Source organism: Cheilinus undulatus, linkage group 12, assembly GCF_018320785.1.
Source record: "Cheilinus undulatus linkage group 12, ASM1832078v1, whole genome shotgun sequence".
Taxonomy (NCBI): domain Eukaryota; kingdom Metazoa; phylum Chordata; class Actinopteri; order Labriformes; family Labridae; genus Cheilinus; species Cheilinus undulatus.
The window spans coordinates 8374647-8401852 of record NC_054876.1 but is presented as its reverse complement, the minus strand read 5'-3'; the positions used below and the strand labels follow the sequence as shown (position 1 = coordinate 8401852).

The window sequence follows — 27206 nt, the reverse complement described above, 5'->3', positions numbered from 1 at the left end:
CAATGAGAGATTTTTTTATTTGATAAAACCTGAAACATTGTAAGACAAAAGTCTTTAAATAATTAAAGTAACAAAGAAACAACAACATGTTCTTAAACCCCAGCATTCAAGCAAAGAACTGGTCTGATACTGCGTGTGTATCTTCGTCTGAATTGAGGCCAAGTGTGTTTTTCCCTGGTTGACCATTGTGTTTGTGCTCACTGCAGTAGAAGGAGGTTGCAGGAGTGAGTCTCTTGTTGTCTATGAAGAGACATTGCAGCAAAATTCAGGGAGAGCAGCAGTGGATGTGAAATAACAGAGCAAGAAAAGAGCTGTGCAGTCGAAACAACAGGAACGTCTGCAGACACGACTGTCTGACTCTAGCATGAACATTCATTTAAACAAGTTTTTGTCGTTAATTCCCTCTGCAATCACATTTTCTCCTTTTGTAACTCTATTTTACCCTCACAGATCCTTTCAATGCTTTTATTAGACCGATCCATGTTGTTTCTATACAGGCTATTTATTTAACAATCAGCCTAATTTAACATAATTTATATCAGGACTCATTTTAGGTCCTGTTTGAAGTATTAAGCTTACACATTGTTGCTGTCTCTGTTTTAATGCACAAGCTGCTCCTAACCAATCACCCCTTGAGAGATCAATAAAGTCGCTTGAGTTTGAATTTGTGGACCCAGAAATAATCTGCTCCTATTTGATAACCAGTAAGATGTCTGTGTCTTAAAGATGCATGTCCAGCTTTTCCACATTAAAGGGATATTCCAGTATTTTTTGAAGATGGGACAGATGAGGTACCTAGCAGTAGAAGTGGCATTAGCCTCCAGTGATTTCAGTGAGCACTCGCTGGCTGTACTGGCTGCATGGAAGCTAGGCTACACAGTGTAACAGATGGGTACAGCTCCTCTGCAGACTTTAGTCAGTTTTTGGTAAAAATAAGCCACAAAAGAAAGTGGCTCAAATGAATGCACTATCAAAAATTTTGAAGCTTTTTACTTTTAACCCAGAAAGTCTCTGTGTTTTTGTCACTATGCAGGCTTTGGCTGCTGGTTATGTGCTGCTGCACTACAAAAAATTACAAAAAACATAGAGGCTTTTTTGGGATAAAATAATAAAACTAGAAAAGCACTCAGACAGTGCAGACCTCTGCCATTAGCCCTATCTCCCAACAGTAAAGAATCCTTTAAAAAATTCCTGAATCCAGACAGTGATCCGAATCACTCCCAAAATCTAATCAGTTCTTCCCTATGCCATTTCTGACATTTCCTGAAAATTTCATCAAAATCCATCCAGAACATTTTGAGTTATGTTGCTAACAAACAAACAAGCTAACTAACAAACCCCCCCATCACATAACCTCCTTGGCAGATGTAATAAAATAAAATATAAAAAGTATTTTTTCAGTCAAATTATTTAACAATCAACTCTTAAGCTCTTACCCACTCAGTTAGGGAAGTCTGGTGTGCTGAACATGATGGAAAAGCAAACTGTGGTTCAGTGTGTACAGTCAGTTAAAAATACTCAAAATATTTGCTGTAGCTGATTACGTCAAAGTTTTTAATTAGTGGAAATACATTTTTTAGAGTTAAGATATAAATAAACTACATGAAACAGCCAATCCCTTATGTCTTTAATATACTTAAAATTTGAACAACTTTGCCTCCCAAAGTAAGCTGATTTGATTGACAAGTAATCATGAATGAAAGGTGAACTTTGACCTATAGAAAGTGCTCTTCTACAGAGTTCAGCACATCATCCTTACTATTTCAGAGTTGTCCCACACAGAAGAGACTTTCTCTAACTGAGTAGATAACTTTACTCATGGTGCAAACATGCAAAAGTCTGGACATCCACAAATCCCAATACTAAATAGCAGGGCTGACAGCTTTACAAGAAAAGGTGCAGCCGGTATAAATGAGTCAGAAATAAAGTTAAGCATATTTTCATATGATGGAGCCTTAAGTAGCAATCAAACAGCCCCAGCATCTGCTTCCATTGACAGGTGTTGTAGTCCAACCCTTACATTTCTGATTATTTGGTGCTAAACTCTCTCAGCCCACATGCTACTGACTCTTGACCAATGACATGAAGTGTTAAAGACTTGGGCATACCTTAACTCAAGAACTGATCTACTTTACTCCCATCTCTAACTAGAGCATAATGCAGCAGCCAGCATTACTCGTACATGACCCAGAGTCCTTCCTTTAACAATAGAGAAGCTGAGAGGCCAAATATGACCTGACAGATTTCTCAGAAATGGCTGGCTTCAGGGCTCATTTTCCAACAATAGACGAGGTTATATGAAGGCAAAAGTCATCACTAGTCAAGCTGAAGTAATCAACCTAAATACCAACATTACATGCTTAATACAAGGAGTTATCATGTATGAGAACAAGTTTTTGTCAACAATGCCATTTTGGTTTTATTTGCTTCATTTAACCTGGAAAATTATTCAAAAAGACTTCACTTAATTTGGTCACCTTATCTGTCTTTATTAAGTCACTTCCACTTCTGCAAGGTAGGAGGGATTGTGGACAACCTAAGCAAGACCATACAGTCTCCTGAGCTTCAGAGAGCTCATTGAATGACAGGCTAAAAACGCATCTCTGCCCTGGGTGCTTTTATTTTGAAATGCTGCCTGACCTCAGGACCCCGCAGCTCCTCATGCAATGCTGCTGCTGGCCACTAATAATGGATTTAGCATGTTCGCTGTGAACAAGGAGCCGTCTAGCTTTATTTTTCTGGTAGATGCTTTCGTTTTGAAACTTTCAGACACTCATTCATACTAGGTTTACTCCGGGAAAGTGACTGCAGAATGGAGTAATTTAACTGGAGCATGCAGCTCACACTGAAGGGGAAGAATACTGTTCATTATTTGCTGTTGCCGAGCAGTTTAACTCCATAATTGAGCCATATCTATACACTTAAACATTCACCGTTAGAGTGTTCACTACAAAGATATCTGCTGTGTTTGGCTGCGCAGTAAAAATGAATCACTTTTACTGTTTTTGTCTTTTTTTTGGGCCATCACTGATCCAAACATCAAACACTTCCTCCGACAAACTCATTTGCATCGATGCTTTCATCAGAATTAAAAGCTGTCATAGCCTCCGTCACCTCCAAAATGTTTTATCTTGGATCTAAATAAGCGATCTATCATTGTTACAATTATATTGTTGCTGTGGTGTCAAACATTCATTGAGAATCTCTCCCCATGATTAGAATTTGTATTCTGGAGAAAAGAAGAGGCCCTAAAAGCTGCTGTTCCGTCAATCCGTCATGTCCGTGTACACGGTGTGCAGCGGAGGATGTTTCCAAGTCATCTTAACTAATGAAGCAAGTCAATGTAATGTGATGCACTTCCCCTGTAGTAAGTTACTGTGCTGGAGAAAAACTGACAATGCAACTCTGAGCTGTAATGGACAACCCACACAGCTGGCCCCGAGCCAGGATATGAACACTGGCTGCATCCCAGCGAGGAGAGGAGGACGTGTTTGGTACATACGCTGGCTTTTCTATGTTGTTGCTGAGTTTTTTTTCCAGTTAGAGGGAAAATAAACAGTAAAGAAGCAGAAAGACAACTCTGCAGTCTGCAGTCTTATCCATTATCTAGTCACTGTAACATATACATGCATTTATCTTTTGCACTGATTTTAACTTCTCTGCATCTTAAAATAAGAAGAAAACTAGAACTACTGTCTGATGGTCTTATGCTTTTGTGGGTTATACAAATGCAGCTCAGTGAGAGTACAGAGGAAGGTTAGGAAGAAGGGCTGGTCTGGTTTTTGTGGTTGCATGATTGGTTGGAATCTTCTGTTTTTAACCTCCTAAGACCCAGCATGCACATATTAGGACATTGCATGTTTGCTTTCCTACAACAATGTAATAAATTCTACCATCAGAATTTTTCAGATTTTTATCCAGAATGTCCATTTAAGTGTTAGTAAGTAGCTTAAAATATGGAAATATATTGCTATTTGGATATTTTGGCGAATTTGTTTGGAAATTAGCAAGTATTTCAATGGAAATTTAGGGGATATGTTGGCAAATTTTGAAGAGTGTTATTGAAAAACTTGCTTGAATTTTTTAGGGGATTTTCATGGAAAGTTTGGAAATTTATAACATTTTTAGGAATCAAATTGCGAATTTTGAGGTAGAGGCTGTTTTTTGAACATTCAGGAATTTTCATAAAAATTATAGGGAATTTATTTAGATGTTTGGATGTTTCTATCATTTTCACAGAATTTTGGGGAATGCATTGGTATTTTTTTCTTTTTTTTCAGAATTTGGTATGAAACTTTAGGGTGAATGTTCTTTCATGTTTTGGGAATTTGCTTGAAAATGGTCATGAATTTGCATGGAATTTTGGGGGATTTTGTTTATTTGACTGTATAGGCTTTATGATAAAGTTTCACTGAAAGTTTTAATGATTATTCAAAGAAATTTTGGGATACTTTTTCAATATTTTTTATTTGTTTTTGGAGAGGAAATTCTTCCAAGAAATTCCGGTTCAAAACCCACCCATGTGTTTAAACATAACAGACCCTCCCTATCATAAATAATTAGGAAGAACTCAAAATGCTTTCCAAACAAAAGCTCAGGTCTCAGGAGGTTAATGGTGATGTAAGTACATAAACTTCAGATCAAAGTTTAAAGAAAATCTGTCAAAGCTTTCATAAAACAAAAGAGAGATGAGGAACTTGACGTTTTACCAAAAAAGTCTTATCATTTCATCCCTCACTCAGGATATTTGTGAAAAATATTGAAGAAAATACCTCAAAGCGTTCTTAAAATACCCACCAGCAAGGGATGAACATGAGTCCTTTGACTTTTGACCTTTGACTTCCAAAATTGATTCAGTTTATTCCGGTGTCAAAGTGGATATTTGTGCAAAGTTTGAAGAAAATCCCTCAAAGCATTCATGAGAAATCATATTAACAGGAACGGCCTGAATGGACAAATGATGGATAAATGGCTTTACAGCGGGAGCTTCATGGATTTGGTTTAGAAAATGAAGGACTGACATCAGTGATGTAATGGTACTCATCCCTACATGAACATAATATCTCATTGCCTTCTTATTTATTTATCTAGTCTTTAATTAACCACATAGTCCCTAAAGATTAACATCTCCTTTTCAAAGGAGATCTGACCAAAACCTTTGACCTCAAAAATCCAGTCAAAGTGGACAAGACTCGCACCAAAAACTCATGAACCATCCCTAAAATGCAGGTTGTTGGCTCTTCTGCACTGGTATGAACATACCGGACATGTCTTCTTTTATTGTCTGGTCTTCAGAGTAACTAATTTCTCAAATTCCTGTTGTTCAATACGGGGCAACATGAAATCCCTGATGTAAAAAAGTTGGAATAATGTTTTCAGCTCAGTTAAAAATGCAGAAATTAATTTCAAAATTAATTAAAAAAATGTCCAAAACCCAAACCCTTTCTTCATTTAATTTCTTTTTTTTTAAGATTTAATTTGGGGCTTTTCTGGCCTTTATTTGACAGAGGAGGAGGACAGTGGATAGAGTTGGAAATGGGATGAGAGTGGGGAGGGACATGCGGCAAAGGGCTACAGGCCGGATTCAAACCCAGGCCAAACCCAGAAAATGCTTTAGAGATAATTCAACGATAAACAATGTTCCAGGTGTAAAGGTATGCTCAGTATGAGGCGTAGCAGCAGACAGAGTTACTGTATGAGCTGCCACTGTCAGTCACATACTGTAAATATTTCAGCCATCTCGGTATCCTCAGTCTGTCTGTGCTCTCTCTGCTGTGGGCTCTCCCCTCCTGTCGCCAGCCTGCCTGCCTGCCTGCCTGCCTGCGCGACAGCTGCCAATCCCCCCTCCCTGGAGACCCAACATTTTAGCGCTTCATAAATTCCTAATGAGCGCGCTCAAATCACCGGCCACTTCCACCCACCGGTCGTTCAACCTGTTACGACAAACAAACACCACGGCGTACACATGTTTCCGCACATTTGGAGCTCCGCTCACTTCACACATGCAGGACTCTGAGGGCCCGGCCCCGAGGTGTTGAAAGGAGAACGGTTGTAGATGTTGACAGCTACAAGGCTGAAGGTTCTTATCTGAGAGGTGGTGAGAGAGGGCAGAGGAGCATTGACACTGGATTTGTTTGGTTATTGATTGTTAGTTTGGCCAGGCTGAGGGCTGACCATGAAAAAACTCAGACCAGTGATTGTTGGGATGGAGAGTGAAATATTGAAATGACATTTTAACTTTTTAATGTTGCTGTAAGTCTTAATCAGACACACAAAGGTGGCACAGACTTTACATTCATGGCCTTAGTTTTTGAAAAGATCACTTTGGTAGTCATAGGGGTGCCAAACCATCCATTTTTAATGATGATTAAATGTTTAGATTTCAATTCTTTTGCAATAGAAAGCAAAAGTCCACATTAACAATATGAAGCAACACTGCAGACTCTTGATTTGGACATGAAAAGAATGCAAAGAGTGTCTTTTGTATGTTATTTTTAAATTAGTTAGATTTCGAGTCAGTGTCGGACAGCTTTTCTGTTATATACGTAAGGAAACATGCAGGACTGCATGTACAAAATGACTCAATAACAACCAATGATCCCCGCTTAACAGAATAAAAACAGTTCTGACCAATCACCTTCATTGGATATAGTAAATATGGGTGGGGTTTAGTTGTACAGTGAGCCTTTAATAATGACTGCCTTCAGCAGAGCAATTAGCTCAGATGTAGCTATAGCATAGCTGCATTTTTATCAGAACTGGACCAGATTTATTTTTTAAAATAACAGCATACAGCCAAACTGAAAGCTTTTCATGACTGAAATGATGTTTTCACCCTTCTGCCAACTTGTTTTGACGTGATTTTTGATGTTACATTTGGGGTTGAGTTGCACTGCAAACCAGTGTATACAATGACTAGGGGGTTAGCTTGGATATAGCTGTAGAAAAAGCATCAGTTTACTCAGACACCCACTGCATTTCTTTACTAAAACAAGAGCAAAGAGTCACACTAGAAGCTGCTCTTAGCAGAGATGCTTTTGCAACTCTCCCGATAGGCTTTGTCATGAATTTTAGGCACCAACATGTTCAAACATTACAGCAACGCTAGCCTGCATAGCTAATCTTAGTACTAGAGCTCTGCATGTCTACTACCTCATTTTGCCCTGTTGCTCTGTTCAGCCCGTCATGATTGTGACAGACAGAATATTTGTCCAATCACCTACCAAGAATTATTTTAAAAAGTCCTGCTCTTCCCAAAAACTCTGTATGAGAGGTTTCTCAGCATGTGAAATATATCCAGGCAAGAGAAATATGAAACAATCTATCTGGCATGATTAGGCCCTCTTATTGTGACATTTTCTCAACAAACTGTTCCTTGTTATGCTTTCACTTTTAATTGTATTGTCATAAGTTAAAGGTACTTTACTTCCTGTTCTGTTCTGTTAAAGTCTTATTTTGAAAATCTGTTAGATCAAAAGTTACATTAGCTTAACTATGGAAAAAAAAAACTTGCTTTAGATAGAAAAAGCACAAAAGTTGGCTAAAAGAAACTGAAAATTGTTTAACATTGAAAAAGTAATATTTGGGACTTGTTCACTGAGCTGTCTGGAAGTTTTTAAAAGTGAAATGAGACATTCAAAGCAGCTGTGGTATCCTTATTTTCATCACTGTGAGAGCATGAAGACACTACAGTGAGTAGCATCGAGATGTGTCCCTGTGCTAGCAGCTGAACCTCAAAGAGCCTAGACAGATTAACCTGCGCATACTTAATAGATTTTTAAATAGTTAATATAAACCTTAAACTTGGTAACGGCCCTTCCTCTTCAAAGTTAATTTGTGATGTAAGAGTTCATGTCAGTCTTATTCTCTTTGTGCTTTATAGCTTATCCAGTGTCCATATTGTTATACAGCAGCTTTTATAGTTTGTTTCAGTGTTTATTTTAAATGATTCTTGTCACTGTGTTTGCAAAGGTTTCTTTTAAATCAAAATATGGAGTCTGACAACTGTAAAAACCAACATAACAACTCAGCTGACATGTCACAGCATCTCATTGGTTGCTGTTTTTGTTTGTTATGTGACGGTCTCTCCTGTTTTTGTCTTCTAACTCTCTGACTTTAATATCCATTTATTAAAAAATTTCAACAGTTTGGAGAGATCATGTGTGGAAAAGACTAATTATGGTTCCATTTTTCTTAATAATTCATAGTAAAGCTCTGACTTCCAGTGAAAGTCTTCATTTGATAATTAGTGTATGTCAGTCTTAAAGTGTAGCTGCATGAATGCCACACAAACACATAAAAAGCCGAGCTAAAATGGCATTAAGTACATGCTATAAATGCATATTAAATGGCTCGCTACCCATAATGATACACAAAGAACTTATCAAGGGTTAATTTACGAGCTTGTAATCACACAGAGGGAACAGCTTGTCGGTGGTTTTCTCGAGTAGAGCAATCTGCCATGGAGATGATCATAAAATCTCAGCATCTGTTGTGAATCGCAGCGAGCCAGTGTGGATGTTTGAGTGATGAGTGGATGGGTATTTCAACGCAGTTTAGATAATTTGGCTTTAAAAGGCGACATACTGGCTCAACATCTTCAATACAAACGCATGAAGCTGCAGCATCTTTGCTGCTGACGTGGCTTGTCTCTATTACTCTGGAGAAAGTAAACATGTATTATCTAACAACCCTTAGCTCAATAAGACTAAAACATCAGCTTTGCATTTGTATGTTTATAGTTTGGGTATTTTAGACAGTGAACCAAGAGCTGGTCGGCATTAATGATTGTTATATCTATAGGTATTCTGTTGTTTTTTTCCACTGAATCAAGGTACCAGAATTTAAAACAATGATATGATACCAGTATAAATCAAACAATATGGATGCCTCACTGACACTATTACAACAGAAACAGATGTACTTGGCACCCAGTATCTTCAAATGAATTGTTTTCAGCATTCAGGAAACAAACCCTTTGCATCTCATTACTGTCTGAGTAAAGTCCTAGAAAAGAAGGTCAGACCATGACTCAGTCTCTGTCCAATTGGACTTTTCCATACACCTGAGAGAGCTTAAGTCCAGCTGGTGCAACAGGTATAACTTTAAGGTGATCCAAACTTCCTGTTTTCTGTTATGCCCAGACATATGACCAAATGGTGGGCTCAGACCTTAGGTGATATCTGATATTTCCATGTTTCAGACTAAAGCATCCTTTGATATCTGAATCTAAATATTAAGGCCAAAAGTGGTTCTTGTATCTGCTGGTCATTGTAAGGGTCCCACTGCAACTTCAACCATGAGAAATGAGTTTGCAAGGCCAAATCTACGACCTGTTTGTAATCTGTCCTCATATGCAGATGTCTGTTTATAGACATTAATAAAAAGCTTAATTATAGTCCCGTTATAGCTGACGGGTCTGGGGATTTTATTTCGGCCACTGAGTTTCCTCTTTAGCTCTTCAAACGGACAGTTTAGCTGAAAAGCCTGTTCAGACACTACTGTACAGTTTTACTCAGATAAAGCTGGAATCAACACAGCTTCTGACACCAAAGATGGTGTTCCTTTCCAAAGAGGTGAGGAACCAGGCCAGGAACCATCTGGCAAATCATAGTTTTCTATATCCCAGACATGACCATAAAGTGCAGAACTGTGTAGGCCAAGAGATTTGTGTTTGAGATTTACTGATCTGATCCTGGTATTGGTTATCAGTCTGATCTACACCCCAGTAGGTAGAATGGTACGGGTGACAATGTGCCGATCCATTGGGCTGATACTTGAGGCTGCTTTGTACGGTTCACTTCAACGCTGTCCTGTGCTTACAGCCAGCATGTGTGTGTGCTAGATCACTGTACCCAGTTCTTTGGTGTGCCACTGCATAGCATGAAGGAAGCTAACAACAGATTGCTAACCACTTTAGATGTATTTAACACCAACAACTTCAGTGACCACAGGCAGTCTATTTGCGCCTAGTTCCCAAGGAAGTTCCTGCAGTTGAAAAGCGACAAAGGTTCCTAGTTCCAGTGGGGAAGCTGCTGAATCCAAAAAGCAATTCCTGAGGTCAAAAAGCACACAGGTCCTCAAACAGTTTCTAGTTCCTACACTGTGTTCTTCTTTATTGAAAGTTTCAATGCAAATAATCACAGAAAGGTTCCTGGTTCCTGGGGAAAGTTCCTGAAATTAAAAACCAAAGAGTTTCTGAAAGGTTCTTGGTTATTGAGGAAAGTTTTTGCAGTTGAAAAGCACACAGTTCCTTAAAAGGTTTGGATATCATAGGCGATGTTCCTACAGTTGAAAAACACAGAGTTCCTCAAAAGAGTCCTAGTTACTAAGGTAAGCTGCAGTTGAACTATCAGAAATCATTTAAAGGTTCCTAGCTCCTAGGCAGAGTTTCTGTAGTTAAATGCGTAAAGTTCCTCAAAGAGTTTCTTATTCTTTCTTATTAGAGTTGGGAAAGTCCCTGCATCTGAAGAGCAAAGAGCTCCTCAAAAGGTTCTGATATCCTAGGCAAAGATCCTGCATTTGAAAGCACAAAGTTTCACAAAAGGTTCCGCTAGCTTTTGCATGGTTCCTACCGTTTAAAAGCCCAGAGTTCCTTAAAGGTTTCAAGTTCCTGCATATCTAGCTCTGATATTCTAGGCAAAGATCCAGCATCTAAGAAGCACACAGGTCCTCAAAAGGTTCCTGGGCAAAGTTCCTGCAGTTGAAAAGCATGCAAATCCTCAAAAGGTTCCTAGTTCCTTGGCAATGTTCCTGCATCTCAAAAGCACACAATTCCACAAAGGGATTCTAGTTCCTATGCTATGTTCTTCATTGTAAAGATAAATGAAAATACTAAAAAAAAAAAAAGTGATTGCAAAAAAAGTTCCTAGTTCCTGAGAAAAGTTCCTACAGTCGAAAAGCACACAGTTTCTCAAATGGTCCCTCGGTTCAACACTATGTTCTTTTTTTTATTGTGAATCTTAATAGAAATACTACAAAAGATCCCAATAAAGGGTCTCAGTTCCTAGGGAAATTTCCTGCAGTTGAAAAGCAGCTTTAGTTGTAGACCGCTGAACTGAAAGGGACTATGGTTTAGGAAACTCTAGCCTTTTGCTCAGTGTTTATTTGCCACTGGTAACTTATTTTCTACTGTGAAACTACTGGCTCTTGTAGAAAGTGTCCAGATGGTCTAGAAGTTTATAAATTTGAATAGACTTTCAGCTACTGTTAGCTAACCCTCTAGTAGCCACTAGTTGGGCTCCATTCAGGAAACATGTTATTATTTTGTATTAACACAGCGATGGTCTATAAAAGCCATGTGATAGTAAAAGCAGATTTTGTCTGTTCTTCATCCTGCATAGATCAAAAAAATGTATGAAAACTGAAGTGAGCAGGAAAAGAAGATTAATACAATATGAATTATTGTTTTGTATGTTCAGAGTGAACTGCATGTTCATATCCAAATAAAGCCACGTTTTATTGTTATAGCAGGCAGCACCGTACATCCTCTGGTCCGACTCTGTTTTAAAGGTGACTGAGTGAAGAAAAGGACGCCTCATAACTGCTTTTGTCTCAATCTGTTTTTCACCAGCTCATGAAAAATGTAGACCCTCCACCCCCACCCCGTCCACAGACCATTTCTGGGTGGCTGATTCCTTCAGATGAGAAAGCCTGATGGACGCAGAGCCCTGCCAGATCCCAATAGTTCAGATAGATACAGAGGGAGTGCATTTATTTTTCAGTGCATTGCCAAAGAAAAACAGTGAGGGTGGGGGCTGAGTGGGGAGGCGGGCGAGCTGGAAAGCACTCCGACAAAGACACGCATAAAGGCTGCTATAAACAGAGACTGAAAGAGAGGAAGGGAGAAAGGTAGCGGGGATGTCACGGCTGAGGTCAAAGGTATGCTCCACAACCTGCTTCAGATAAATACTTTATTCCTCCCTCATTCTTTTTCTCCTCTTTCTTCCTCCGTTTCTCTGTTGGGTCTGCTGTTCCTCTGTAACCTTCCTCTCTCCTTCACGCTCCTCTGACCCTGTCTCTCACATTCTGACTCGTTCCACCTCTACACGAGGACGCAGGTGCAAAAAAACACAATGCATGTGGAGGGAGGGAGCAGAGAAAAAGTCCTCTGTATCACCCTGCACCCAGCTGCCCACAGACTGACTCTTCTGATCTGTATTCATCACCACCTGTATGACAGAGCCAACAGACATCAGACATCTGTAGAGCAGGGTTAGAAATAAATTCATCAGTCAGTTTAACCAATGATTTAAGACACTGTTTAAAGTAGAAGAAAAGAGCCAGGATTTTCAGTTTAATATGGTTAATTTAGATACTAAGGCATGTGTCAATGGCTGCCATTTTTTTCTCCTGTTTTTCTTGGTCTTTATTTAATATGTCTGTATACTTAACATTTTCCTCTACTAGGAAATATCACCAAGAAAATATAAAAAAGTAAAATTTGTCCTGACATTAGCAGCAGATGTAGACCTGGAAACTTCACCCTTGAAAAGACGAGTCAGACCAGCTCGTCTGCTGCAGCTGTTGTTGACAAAGCTGGTATCAGAAGTCCCGCCCCAACGTTTTTTGATTGGCCAGAGAAGGAGAAAAGGCATTAAAGGGAGTATGCAGTTCCACCAGCTGAACTGTTTTCAACTGAAAACAACAAATAATCTCTGCCTCAAGCATTTGAAATTCTGGACTACAGTGGTTTTGAAATAAAAGCTAGCACTGCGTCTGCAAAAAAGCAGTCTTTGGACATGCAAAGGAAGTCTTCAAAGGTTTGACTGCAGTTTAGCAAACAGCAGTGTGCAGCAGAGTTGTCTTCATGGGGCACAGGTGGCTTAGTAGTTCAAGGTGCGCCCCATATATGCAGGCAGCCCTGGTCCGAATCCGGCATGTGGCCCTTTTCTACATGTCTCTCCCCACTCTCTTGTCCGTGTTCCTGACTCTATCCACTGTTCTCATCTATCAATATTGGCACAAAAAGCCCAAAAATAAATCTTAAAAATAAAAATTGTCTTCATGCTGTGGCTTAAACAGCAGCAATGCATGAAGTTGTGCAAATGAGTTGGTAAACTTTGTAGTGCTGAGGCCAGACTACATGCCATGGAAAAGGACTTGGATTAGGATTTCGGGACAATCAGTCCATACCTTGGGCACCCCCTGACAGAAAGTCTAGCAAGTTTAATTTTCTTCCTGCCTTCACATTTGTCCATCAGATCACTAAGGTTGTCCAATAAGAGTGCAGAGGGCTCTACACCTGCAAAAGTCACAAGCAAAATAAACCAAATGTCAGAGTGAATGAAGAAGTGAGAACATAAACGCCCTAAATGAGTCTGTATGCTGCAGAAAATCACTGCAATCATTGACTACAAGCTAGCTGAGCATGTGAGGCATGTAAAACATATTTTAAAAAATCCTAATTTTGTTACAAACATGCTTTTAATTGAGACAGGGATGTACCATCAACCAAATCAAACTTGTGAGGTAAGTAGGTAAGTAAGTAGGTAAGTAGGTAAGTAGGTAAGATGTGCTGTCCATGAATGAGCCTGTTCTACTGTTTTATGTGAGCCACTGCAGCAAGCTCCTGTTCAAGAGCCAGTTTCCTTTCCTCTCTCCTTTGTCTTTGTTTAATCCACATTAAAAAAAGCCAAACTGGCCCCAGAGTTTGGAGTCACACAACCAGCTCTAGTGAGCTGAGTGAAAGTATTTCACTACTTTTGGGTCACAAAAGGAGCTTCATAATAAATTTCCCTAATTTGAACAGTTGTGAACAGCACAAAACATGGCACTTTGAGAATTTCTCTATGCAGAAATCCCCTTTTGGCCCCCATCTGAAGCTCTCCACTGTGGCGTGATGCCATCTGCTAAGAATCTATATGAGAGAGATCTTTGAGCACAGTCCAGGAATGAATCTGTGGCTCTGTGTATGGGTGGGGCCCTTGGGAAGCCTGCAATGAAAAGTGTGTTTTTATTTATTTTTTCTTAGTAATAAGTGTCATTACTGAGTCAAAAGCAACTCAATGAGTTGTTAACAGACTGAAATTTGTATTAAATAGGGTAAACTACAATACTGGGGGGCCTCTGCTCCTCCCTAAAAATGTCCAAATGGTAAAGCCCAGAGCTGCTAAATTATGCAAGTAAATTTAATTTAACCATTGTTAAAATATTGCTCTTAAATCTGGAAATTATGGTTCCAAAATACATTTAAATGCATAGATATTTGTTAAAATGATGCAACATTTGTTACTTGGCAAGCTGGTGAAGGGGGCCCTGGGTAATATTCTTTCTGGGTGTCCAAAATCACTAGCTATGCCCCTGGCTCTGTGGTCACCTAATCTGATACAATGACTAAAATAATGGACAAAAAGATCACCTTGGCATTAAGCACAGGAAACAAACTGGTATTTAAATGCAAAAATCTGCAGTTCCTTGAGTGTCCACTTGAGTCCCAGTAACACCGATATTAAAAAGCCAACTTTGACAGGAGAAATAAACATGTCTACTGCCTGGTTAAATAGCTGAATAGCTCATGTCTTTATTGGTGTACACTAAACAGAGGGTGTATATTTCAGAACTTACAGGTTTGGATTACATTCAGGTGAAAAATTATTTAAAGTTAGGGCCGAGGCTGAAATCACTGACTGGTGGTCGTGTTGTAGCCGTTTTCTAGGAGGCTTAAGGCCCGCCTCAGCTCCAACTTTTGGCCTGTTGCTAGTACACAGAAAGTAATCTGGATATAGCCGTTCCAACAGTGATGGGCTGGTGATATCACTGAGATTACGTCTGTGTTAATATTTAGTCTTTGCTGTTGTAGAATGCAGCCGTGCAAAAATGCCTACAGAGTAAATTAAAAAAAAAAAAAAAAAAACAATCGTGATGGACTAAAACAATCTGGCTGTTTTTCCCCCCATGTTTGGTACTCATTGAAATGCCTTGTCTGCTTGGTAACACTGGTCTAATAAGTGAAAAAACCCCATCATCCATTGACTTCCCTCCTCTTGGATCACTTCTGATGTGATGCATTTGCATTATCTTAATGGTGAACACTTCCTGCAGTATATTTCTTCTTATTCAATTTTTTAAAATTACCTAATAGAGCTAAAATTGCATAACCAAAAGATGCCTGTTTAAAAATATTTTATTTGAATTCTCTCGCCCAGGACAAACCAGCCCAATTTGTTCCATTGCTTGGTTGTAAGCACAGGAGACAGTATGTGGGTGGCTGCTGGCTGTCATCAAGTGTGTTTGTGTGCAGCACCGTTAAATAATAATCTCATTAACGGCTGTCACCAAATAGTAAGATGTTACACTTACAAACGCACATTTAAGAGAGATATGTACGGCATTGTTCCTGCAGAGGGAAGAGGCACTCTTTTCAGGATGTATTGATAAAAGTGGGAACACAGGAGGAAGATCAAAACAAGAGCAGGGCTGAATGTTGAAACAGCAGATAAAAGATTTATGTGGACACTATCGATAGTCGGTCAGCCTGGCTGCAGGATTACGGCCGCAGTCTGCACACTTTGGTCCACATCTCAAAGAGTTTCTGCCTCTGATGATAGCGCTGCTTTTCTCAGTCTTAATTTGAAATGAATTATCTTCTACGGTTGGGATTTTTCTTTGCTTCCTTTTATTCAAGTGTTTCTGTTGTCCTGTACCACACTGTACATCCAGGAGAAACTGGATAAAATCATTTTTTGTAGCATAACCAAGCCTTTAGACCAGGGGTCATCAAGTACCTTTGCACAAGGGCCGGATTTAGTCTCGACAGAAACTCTGGGGGCTGGACTTTCAAATACACAAAAATTAAATAAACGTTTTGGTTTGGTTAACATATTATTGTAGTAGTATTTGTATTTTCGTTCAAAACCCAGCACATTTTTAGTCATTACCAGTGAGATCAATCCCAGTTATCTATAACGCAGCAGGCCACAGAGAGACAGTCCGGACAACACAACTGGCTGGGCCCTGACAATCCCAGAGAATGAGCCCTCCACAACTGTGAATTAACATCAGCATTAACACATTTTTTGCCTCTTTAACCCAATTTTTCCCATTCTTAAACCCCTTTAAAAAACTTTTCCTGCATGTTTTATCTCATCTAGGCCATGCTGAGCCATTTTTTCCACTTTTCTTCTATTTTGTCCACTTTTTAACCTCTTTTCATCACATTTTTTCAACAATAGTTGTAACCTTTTAACCAGTGTTTGCCAGTTTTAACTCATTTTGGCCACTCTTTAACTCCCTTTTGCAACTTTCCTGCCAACTATTTCCCTAGTGTGCCACTCTTGAACACCTTTTCACTAATTTGCCAGGCTATTTTTCTTGCCACTTTTCCCCTCTTTAACCAATTTTTTGCCATATTTGAACCTCTTTCCACCACTTTATCTGGTAATTTTTGCAGCACTTCTGCCAACCTTAACTCCATTTTTAAATATCTACTAATTATGACAGAATATTCCTGTAAAACAGATCAACTATTAAGTCATTCTCAAACTATTTCAATATTAATTGTTTGAGTTAACAGCTGCAGACATCTATGCTAAAGGATACTCTTCAAACCACAACATCTTCTTTTCCTGCTTTTCTGAATTTAATGATCTTTCGGGGGCTGGACAGGAAGCTTTGGGGGGCCTGATATAGCCCCAGGGCCGCCAGTTAATGATCAGTGCTTTAGACTATCTTTTTAAAAATATTTCTGGGTTTTTTTAGTGCCTTTAATGATAGAGGAGGACTGTGGATAGAATTGGAAACAGGGATGAGAAATTTGGGGAGAGACATGCATGAAAGGAGCCACAGGTGAAATTTCAAACCCAGGCCACCCTTGTACATGGGGTGCACCTTAGACTGCGTTTAGACTAGGACTGGCTTAAAAATAGCTCATTGGTGAGATAAACTCTGACGAAAAAAGTCTAGATTTTATCAAGGAGACTGAAACAAGACTAAAATGTTAGTGCTTTGCCGCTGGAAGTTTAAAATCCACATTTCTCCACTGTGCATGTCTGTTTTTATCTGTGTGTTTTAAATCAGTTATAGTATTGATAGCATTAACATGGATGTCTTAATTTTCTATGATTTTTTTTTTTACTTTGGCTGATTAAATTAGGTAAAAGAGGATAAAGTTGTGCCTCAGAGTGGAGTTTAAATTGACTAAAACCAGACTAGCCCTCTATAGGTTAAAAATGATTCAGCGAAAAACAGGGAACAAAATTGACACTGCTTCTACGAATCTCAACTCAGACTCCTCAAAAATCCCATAAATATCCATGTTCTGGTTCCACACAGTGCAGCTTTAGTCAGTTATGAAATCTTCTTGGCTCATGGTGAAGCCATGTGTGTCTTGATTGTTTAGTAAAAAGTTGGAAACACAGAAGTAGGTTTAAAGATAAAAGTTTCAGGAGCGGAAGCAGGAGGAACATCAAACTCTTCTCCCACCATTTCCCCTGAGTCCTGAAACTCTTGGTTTCTATCTCACTCCTCAAATGTACAAACTGTACACAGTCACTCTATCTCAGTCCTTGGCATCGCACACATAAAGCGGTTCAGTATTATGCTGAACACCAACGCACTCCCATGCCTATCATGCCCACACAGGCTCTCACTAACAGGCACCATATGCCGCCTGAGCTGCAGCCCGTCTTAATCGACATCAGTTTTCCATGAGCCAAAACCACAAAGAGGAAAAAGTGATATTGTTTAATAATGAATCACACACATGTATAATAGATGGAGCCCCTTTTTTCTGTGTTTTCTGTCTTCAAAGCTCCGAGGAGGAGGGGGGCAGGAAGAGGAAGGAGGGGTCTTGTTGGGTGAGTGAGGTGAGCCCGTCTTGCTGTGTGAAATAATGCTTGGCACTGTCCCACATGTCAGCACCTATTGGTGGCAGGCGCTACTGACGGCTCTAATCGTGGATTGCAGGTGACTCCTGATGCGGTCCACCATCGAGGAGGGACTCTGCTCAAGGGCACCAGACATGCTGCGGTCAAGGAGAGTGCACGCGGGCGTGTCAGAGATATGTGGGGGGATGAGCGTTAACGTCTAGAAGGCCATGAACACTGAGGCTGACACGGGCCCAGCTGACAGGTGACACAGTGAGGAGTCAAGGCGGGTAGTCATGAGGCTGGATGACCCAGCCACCATTACAGAGAGCAAACACAATTTTAAACTCAGCTGTTTCATGAACCTTAGCCATCATCTGTTGGTTGGAATAATCTTTCTTATGTTTTACTACTTCAGTCTTCCTTATGGCATTGTGGGTAATGGATGCATGTAAAGACGTCAGTAAGGTTAAGGAGTGGGACAAAATAGAGGTACAACACAGCATTGTCCAGACATCTATCAGTCTGGAACGGGATCAAAATCCATGTTTAAGGCTTTGAGATGTCAGCCAACTATGATGGGAGCCATTATCCACAAATGGCGAAAACTTGAAATGTGGTGCACCTCCCCATGAGTGGCTGGCCTTCCAAACTACTCCAAGGATGTACTGACGGCTCATCCAGGAGGTCCCAAAAGGACCAAGAACATCCAAAGACCTAACCTGAAATCCTGATGGAGAATGTGTGTCCATCAGTTCATGGACCTCAAGCTCAAGCACACTTGGGTTATGTAGCAGAACCATGATCCGAAACACACCAGCAAGTCCACCTTTGAATTAACCTGACATGCCAGATGGATGTGTTTCACACAAAGCTTCAATAGGAAACGTTTGAGAAAAAGAAGAGGCTTTGAAAAAACTCGGAGTGTGACTGGATGAATGTTCAAGAAGGTCAGTGAACAAGCCAAAGAAGGAGTCGGCAGCAAGATAGTAAAATAAGATTTGAGTTAACATAATTTTGGAAAGCCCATCAATTATCAACCACATATTCCTTGGCTCTATATGATCATAATTTTAAAATTTCAACCTCAACAGCAAAGAAAAAGTTCAAATGAAACAAGACATACCAAACTGACCCAGTAGTGACCTCTGAAAATTGTAAATGAGAGTAAATTTTCTTATTTGGATATGTTTAAGGCAAACATGAGGACTGGTTTGAAAAAGCCACACCACCACTGCTTACATTTAAACACAAAGGGCTTTTCTTCTCCTGTGATGTGTTTCCAGGAGGATAACTACAGCTCCTTTGACAATGCCCATCAGTGGTTGCCTCCAAATCACCCAGGCAATTTATTTAAGTAAATGTCTGATCAATACAGGTCCCACCAACAGGCTACATAAATAGGCCTGTGCATTAGTCTGTGCATTAGCGCGCTGATGTGTCAGGGGCTTTTTAGCTCGGCCTGTGTTTACCTCAACCAAACACCATTAATCAAGCGTATGGATGAATGCGGTCTGCAGCCTCTTGTTGTGCTGTTGAAAAGACAACAAAACCTCATTGAGGCTTCATATTATTTCATAACGTCTCTCTACAACAGCCTGATCCTCACCCTTTCCTTCTATTCTATCACATTGAATTAGTAATTAGCCACAACACGTCTGTCCAGCTCACGGCCACTAATGTCTTTAAACCCTGCAGTGTGATTGGCTCTCAGCCACGGTGTGGCCCTCAGCAGGTCAGAGAGCTCTGTGGTGCTACGGCGGGCACCGGGGCATCAAGACATTAGGGCGAGTCCACTGGGGCAAACAGGCACTGAACCACACTGACAGCTCATGGCAGGCTGCGCAGGTAATTAAGGCAGAGCTCTGCAGAGACCTCCCGAGGAGGGGAGAGCAGGGGGGATGGGGGAGTGCAAAAGGGGGAGGGGCTGAAGATGGGGTGGAGGACAGGACAGCCTCATGATGACAGTGAGTAAGCATCCAAGCCCCCTCCCCTCCTGCCTGGGGGCTTACACAAGAGAAGCACCGCGTTGATCGGAGAACAGGGTCCCTGTACTCGCCCAAATCACCCGCTCCCATTTTGCCGTCATGAATAATGTTGAGGGGTCGCTCAGTGCCATGCAGCAACGATGTAAAACCAATGATACCCTCCTCCGATGACAACTCTCCGGAGGGTGGGATGAGAGCGGCTGTGGAGTGGGTTAGTTTATGCATATGAACGCTCATTTACATAAACGCTAACATTAGGGGAGGGAGTTCACACGTGCTCCGAGGTTCAAAGGTGATGACTGGGCTATAAATTTATGAAATTTTAACATTGTGATGAATTACTGAATTCTTGTGGTGATCACGATATACTGGTTTCTTAATTTCATTTCTGAAATTAAATGATTATTGTGTTTCAGAAGCTATTTTTTAAGCCCATATGGACTACGGTAAGCAATTAAAGGGGCAACACACACTAAAATCCATGGAGACTAATGCCATTACTAGTGCCAAGTGGCTTATATAACCCAACTTCAAAAATACCGACATATTCCTTTAAGATTCACACTATGTGGACAGAAGTATTCTGACGATCACACCAACGGCGACTGTAAGGACATTTTTTTTCTTGTACACATACTTTATTATAGAGTTGCCCCTGTTGAAGCTCTAATAGCCTCCACTCTTCTTGGAAGACTTTCCACAAGATTTTGGAGTTTCTGCAGGAATTTGAACATTAAAAAATCTTGATCCCATTCATCCTGTAGAGCATTTACAGTCTCTGATGTTGGACACCAAAGCCTGGCTCGCAATCTGTTGCAATTCATCCGAAAGGTGCTTGATGGGGTTTAGGTCAAGGCCCTGTGCAGGCCAGTCCAATTCTTCCACACCAAACTCATCAAACCCTGTCTTTAAAGTCCTTTCTCTGTGCACTGGGGCACAGTCATGTTGGAATAGAAAAGGGCCTGTTGCCACACAGTTGGAAGCATAGCATTGTCCAAAATGTCTTGGTGAGCTGGAGCATTAAGATTAGCCTTAAGAATGGATCCAAAACCCTGAAAAACAGCCTCAATTCAGTCAGACAGGTAAAGTTGTCCCAGCATTCACCTGACCCAGACTTGCCCATCTGACTGCAAAACAGAGAAGCATAGTCCACAGAACATGTTTCCACTGCTCCACAGCCCAGTATCTATGTGTTTGACACTCTGACTCTTGGCATTGGACTTGGTGATGTGAGGCTTGCTTGCAGCTGCTCAGCCTTGGAAACCATGAAGCTCCCCCCACACAGTTTTGGTGTTTATATTAATGCCAGTGAAAGTTCAGAACTCTTCAGCAATGGAATCAGCAGAGCAGACCTAAGCAGTCGTTGGACCTGCTCTGATGTGGTCTTCCTCTTCTTGGCTGAGTTGTTTTTGTTCCTAAATGCTTCCACTTTTTATTCTATCGCTTACAGGTAACCATGCAATATCCAGCAGGAAAGAAATTTCACAAACCGTCTTATTACAAAGGTGTCATCCATCACAGTGCCATGTTTAAGTCACTGAGCTCTTCAGAATGACCCATTTAGTATCACAAATGTTTGCAAATGGCGACTGCATGGTTCGGTGATTTTATGCACCTGTGGCAACAGGTCTGTTGAAAACACCTTAAATCAATAATTAACAGGTGTGGCTAAATATTTTTGTCCATATAGTTGCATGTACAAAATGACTCAACTACAACTGATCTCAGTTAATGCACCATTTTTTGGCACATAAATATTTCTCACATAAAATATACTTTGTTATGCTTTAAGTGAGTAATTTGCACTGCCTTGAGTTAAGATGATTTTTCTCTCTGTTTAGATATAACCCTGCTTTTATTTTGAAGGAAAATAAGAAACTTCAGGTAGATTAAAAGAAATGACGACAATGGGAAAATGAACTTGCTACTGATTGAAAAGTGAATGAAAATAGGTAAAAGTTTGCAAAAAAATATTTTTTTAGTGGATAAGAAAAGGCAGCAGTGTTCTCATTTCCGTCACTCAGAGCGGTAAGATGCTACAGTCAGAAAGATGCATTGGAGAGGATTTGACCAATCAAAAATTGCAGGCAAGCTTATTTCCAATGCATTTGAGCAATGGAGACATTTTGCAGAAATTTCCCTGCAATGTTTAGAAACAAAAAAATGCCCATCATGAGTGCCTACCACTTGTATTTTTGTTATGGTATCATTTGATTTTCATTATTTTTCTATCATATTTAAATCCTGCTATCATGGAAACTCTTGTTTAATGATTAGGTACAACTCTGCCTGGACAAATCCACCGATATAGAAGCAGAAAGAGAAATAAAATGGTGAGCTGGCCAGGGAGAGAAGAGCAGAAACTCCAGCGAGTGAGTAAACAAACTGGATCTGCTGCTGCCGCTGAAGCTAATATGCAAAGGCACATGAAGAGACGGAAGAAAAAGAGGTAACAACAACCATATGAGACATTCCTAATGCTCCATTACCTTCCCTAAGTGACACAGCGCAGAAATGACAGAATGTACCCAATGTAGCAACTTCTAATATTATTCCACATGAATATCAAAGTGTGAATCAGAGCTTGATGCAGATGCCGGGTATGTTCAAGAGCACTGGAGCTGCAGAAAAGAGCTCACAAAGTAAAGAACAGAGGGATTTTTATCCTGTGATATACACGAGAAATGTTTCCTGGTATCCAAGAACGACCATTTTCTATGTTCTCTGTTTGTTTATGGTCTTGAAAATAAGCTCCTCCAGTACTTTTCTTTTAATTGAGGAGTCTTTTTAATAAAACCAGCACACCATTAGCAGTATCCTGTAAACCTGGGATTATGATCTAATGAGGGGAAAAGCTGCTCAAAAGTGGCACCACTAGCATGCACACTTTCATTGCACTATGAATGGACACAAAAATTTAAAATCATTGGATCAGTTACATTGCAGGATGGTTGTTGCTGCATTTGCAGCGATGATAGTGCATCCCTCAGCATTCGTATTTGCATATTAGCTGCATCTACATGTTGTACACAGCCAACATTTTAGATGAAATAATAGGTCTTAAAAGTTTGTCTTAGGCCAGAGATACACCGATGCATAATTGCGTGTAGTGTGTATTCTGCACAAGTGTGACTGAGGTGGAGCAGAAGTGGAGGAGGTGTGACGGTCACCACAGTAGAAGAGATGACACAGACAGACTAATAAAGCAAGTCCACAGTCCTCCATATGCAGTATGATGTGTTATTGTCACTGCACAGAGACGATTGTTTGTTAAACTAGCTGGTGGCAAACAAATCATATTTTGAAGGTCAGTGTTTAAAACTGTGAAAATAGTGACAAAAACACAACTGTTTCAGTTCAACCAACAAATATATGAACTAGAGACCCAGCCAATATCGTCATCGGGTCTGATAATGTTATTTTTATATTGGAGATCGGACTGATGGTGCTGATCCTCATTACCATTCAAAATTCCAATGTTTCCGAGGCCCCAGCACTATCTTAGCAGTATGCTAGCAGCACAGTCTGAGTCCTCTCATCATCATATTTACTCCAACACTAAAGAGAAGTCAGATAACGACCCAAACATCCCCTGCTTTTGTCCATGTGATTAATGGGAAAAAGCTGTAAAGCTGTGCTCTCTCCTCTCTTAGTTTCATATCTGTATTTACATGAAAGAGTCTACCATGTTTGCCTGTCTGTGCCTATAGCTCCTCATACTACAATTAAACAACTGTTTAAATGTGTTTTAACTCATGACTGTGTTTTAAGTCCATGATGATTCAAAGAATCTACTGTGGTGTTTAGTCAGAGAAGCAGCTATAAAGAGTGACAGCAAGGCTGACTGTAACTACAGCGGTCGTTGCTAAAGGGAAGTTAAATCAGTGATAAACATGGTACTTCTGATAAATCCTTCACAATAAAAGTCTGAATTTGATGTTTTCGTAGAGTGCTTTTATTGTGAAGGCCCACATTAGCAAATGTAATGCTTTCAGTAGCAGCTTGCTTTTATTTGTCAATTTTTCATTGAAAAAACCCGCTGCTTCCTGCTGCAAATATCCATAAATATATATGCTGTTTAGTTGAATAACTGGCTTTTATATTTATATTTGTGGATATTTATTTCTACTTATTTACCTTTTCAGTGTTGCATTGTTATTTTAAATATAGATTTTCCTGCTGTAGTCCTGTGGGGCTGTAGGTTGTCTCCAATTGTTGCTGCTATTTTTACAGTGTGATTAAGTTTCATTTATTTAAATTGCAAACATTACATTTCTTGTTCCTATCTGTTTCTATGTGAAGCAAGCACAACGTTTAAATTATTCATCGAGCATAACATGAAGTTTAATGCATTATAAAATATGTTTTGGTCATTGAATGAGAAATACTGTTTTGAGTTAACTACAGATTTGTGTCACCTTATGCACAATACCGCAAAAAAAAATCAGAATATTGATTATGATTATAACAAATATCAGATTTCATATTAAGAATCAATCGCTACTGATGTATCAGAATTAGGGATGAAAAATTTGTGAAAATAATCTAATTGCAATTTTTTCTCCAATATTGCTTTTGTGTCTGATTTGCAATTATTCCTTAAATTCTTCATCTTATGTATTTTCCATTAAACAAAAGTAATAAATTATTATATATCACAACTAGCACAATATTAAATTAAACAAGGAACACAATACTCTATTTTTGCCCTGATGCATCCCTAGCTGAGTGAGTTTGAGCTTCAACGACGACATCTATGAATGCGGTTGACTGAAAGTCACCAGATAACATGGTCACAAATAACACCGATACACTGGGAGAATTATGTCCACACAAGGAGGAGAATGTTGGAGGAACAAAGTGTAGATAGTCCGTTCTGACCATTGATTAGTCTGAGCTGATGTGATGTGACTATTGATTATTGATATTAATATTAGGAAACTTAAAGTGTATCCATGTTTGTAGTTTACATCCCACACATCAGGTAGTTGCACATGGCCTGAGCTCATTGGTGCCCCCTTCTGAGGTGTCCTTAATACCACACATCTCACATAGATAAGTACAGTATATTTACAATGACAGAGCTAGACAAATAGATACATGCAAGATTTATATCTCTGGCCTTAAACACCAGATTTTACTGTCTTTATTCATGTGCACAACAGAGTTAACAAAAAGACTAAAAGCACAACTTTATCATCAAAAATAATGAAATTCACTCCAATAGCAGCTCTTTACTGGAGCTTTCTGGTCAAAAATAAATTTCAGTATAACTGTTTCAATGATAGAAGCTGCTACTTTATGCTGTGCTCCATTAAGATAAACTATTCCAATGAGGACATTTGTTTTACACTGGAATATATATGTAAAAGAATAAAGAATTCGCCTCTTTGAGACTACTCAAACCACCACCACCATAATGTGCACATTAGCCATAAAAATAACACAGCATCAATATGATAAATCCGTTTTTCCTCTTGTAGACTCAGGAATGTCTGAACAGTTGTACAGTACTTGACTGTAATTTGTATGCAATATATCCCAGCACATTATACACTGAGCATGCTTTTAGAGAGTGAAAGAGAGGCTTTATTTCTATTTCGGTAAAATCCTCACCACCTCTGCCTGCTGTACTGTCAAGTATACTCTGGCTGACTGAGCTGATAGACGGAGAGAGGACGAGAGAGGGGAGGTGGATCTCAGGTGAGCTGAGAGGGAGGACATTAAACCCAGCAGGGAGGGATGAACCAGGAGATTAGCTGAAGGAGGACAGCTCTAAGATCGTCTACGTAATACCACAGCACAGTAAGGGAGCCTATAGACAATATACTGTATATCATCTAGATCTGAGAAGAATGGAGAAGAAGAATGGAGAAGAAGAATGGTTTTAGTATGACTTTCAGTGGTATCTGAGGTTTGTCTGCTTGGGAATCCTGACAGGGCAGTGGGGTTTTACTTAAGTGACATCTGTTAAAACTTCTGTAGAGGATTGAAGTAGCCTCCTTGTATGTACTGTATATATTTTGTGAACAAAAACTCTTATTATCCTCATGACTGACCTGATATTCTTAAAACTGTATATATATTTGACCTGATTTGACATGTGGCTAAAGGGAAATTGTGCCAAACATGTTGACTTGATCGCCTGAGAGTTAAAAATACAAAGTACACCACTGGTGGAGAGCAAACCACAGATTAAACTGTGACTGGTCAATGTTTACCTAAGATCATGCAGCACTAATACTCAGAATATCTGCCACTGTTTGCTTTAACCAAATCCCAAAGTTTGTCAAAACCTCAAAGCTGCAACAACACTTTCAACATGTACTGTTACTCTACAATAATAAAATAATTTATATAACTGAACACACATATATATATTTTTTTTGCAAAGCCAGTTTCTGAAAGCCTGCAATGACAAGTGTGTTCAAATTTATTTTTTCTTAGTAATTAATTTCATTATTGAATCAAAAGTGAATATATGAATGGGTTGACCAGATTGAAATGTCTGTCTAACAAAGTAAAACACAATACTGGGGGCCCTGCTCCTCCCTAGAAAATGTCCAAATGGTGTAGTCCAGCGCTGCAAAAAAATGCAAGTAAAATAAATTTAACCATAGTAAAAAATACTGCTCATAAATGAGGAAATTATGGCTGATAAAAACATTAATATGCTTAGATACTTGTAAAAATGAGGCAACGTTTGTTGGCCCAAAATCCCTAGCTACACCCCTGCCAACAAGGCCAGCAAGGTTGAATCACCTTGCAAGAGATAAAACCACATTCTCTGTTGATTTTTAGAATTAAAATTAACATATCAATCAATACAATGTTCATGGCACCCCTAAAACTATCTAAAACTGTGCTGATGAGGTAAACAAAACTGTAAAGTTATATGTCACAGAGTGCTGACTACAGACATTTGGACTTTGGATCCTACAGCTCATCTTTCCGTCAGTGTCATAGCGTCAGTTCAGGTAAGCCACAGAGTCAGGCGCTGCCATATAACTGAGATCAGCTGATCTCACACAACCTCACCAGCTGATGAATAGCTGATTTGCATGGAAGCACGCTATTGGTGGGAGTGTCGATACTACAGTATCGATTTATTGATATTTACAAAGTACTCGTATCGATACCAAATGAGTACTATAACATGTCTCACCACTGCTTCCCCGCTGAGTGCCTCCCTGACTCTCTCTCCTCAAGACTGTTTTGGCTTTACTGCTCGTTCGTGTCACATGACTTTGGAGACCAGTCGTAAATGAGTAACAATTTTCAGCAACTCCACTCACTTGCATATGAATTCATTTTACAGTCTGTCTTTCTCACTCAATGTGGTCCCCAAGTAAATTTCAAAATTGTAAGAAAACATAAAAAAATACTGAAACCACACGCCGATACTCTAAAATAT

The 27206-nt window shown here is 39.6% G+C and overlaps 1 protein-coding gene across 2 annotated transcripts in view; it reads right to left on the bottom strand.

Annotated features, from left to right (window-relative positions):
* The window catches only part of dscama (Down syndrome cell adhesion molecule a), a 188533-nt gene that overhangs the window by 143296 nt on the left and 18031 nt on the right, over window positions 1-27206 (bottom strand). The window lies entirely within an intron of this gene.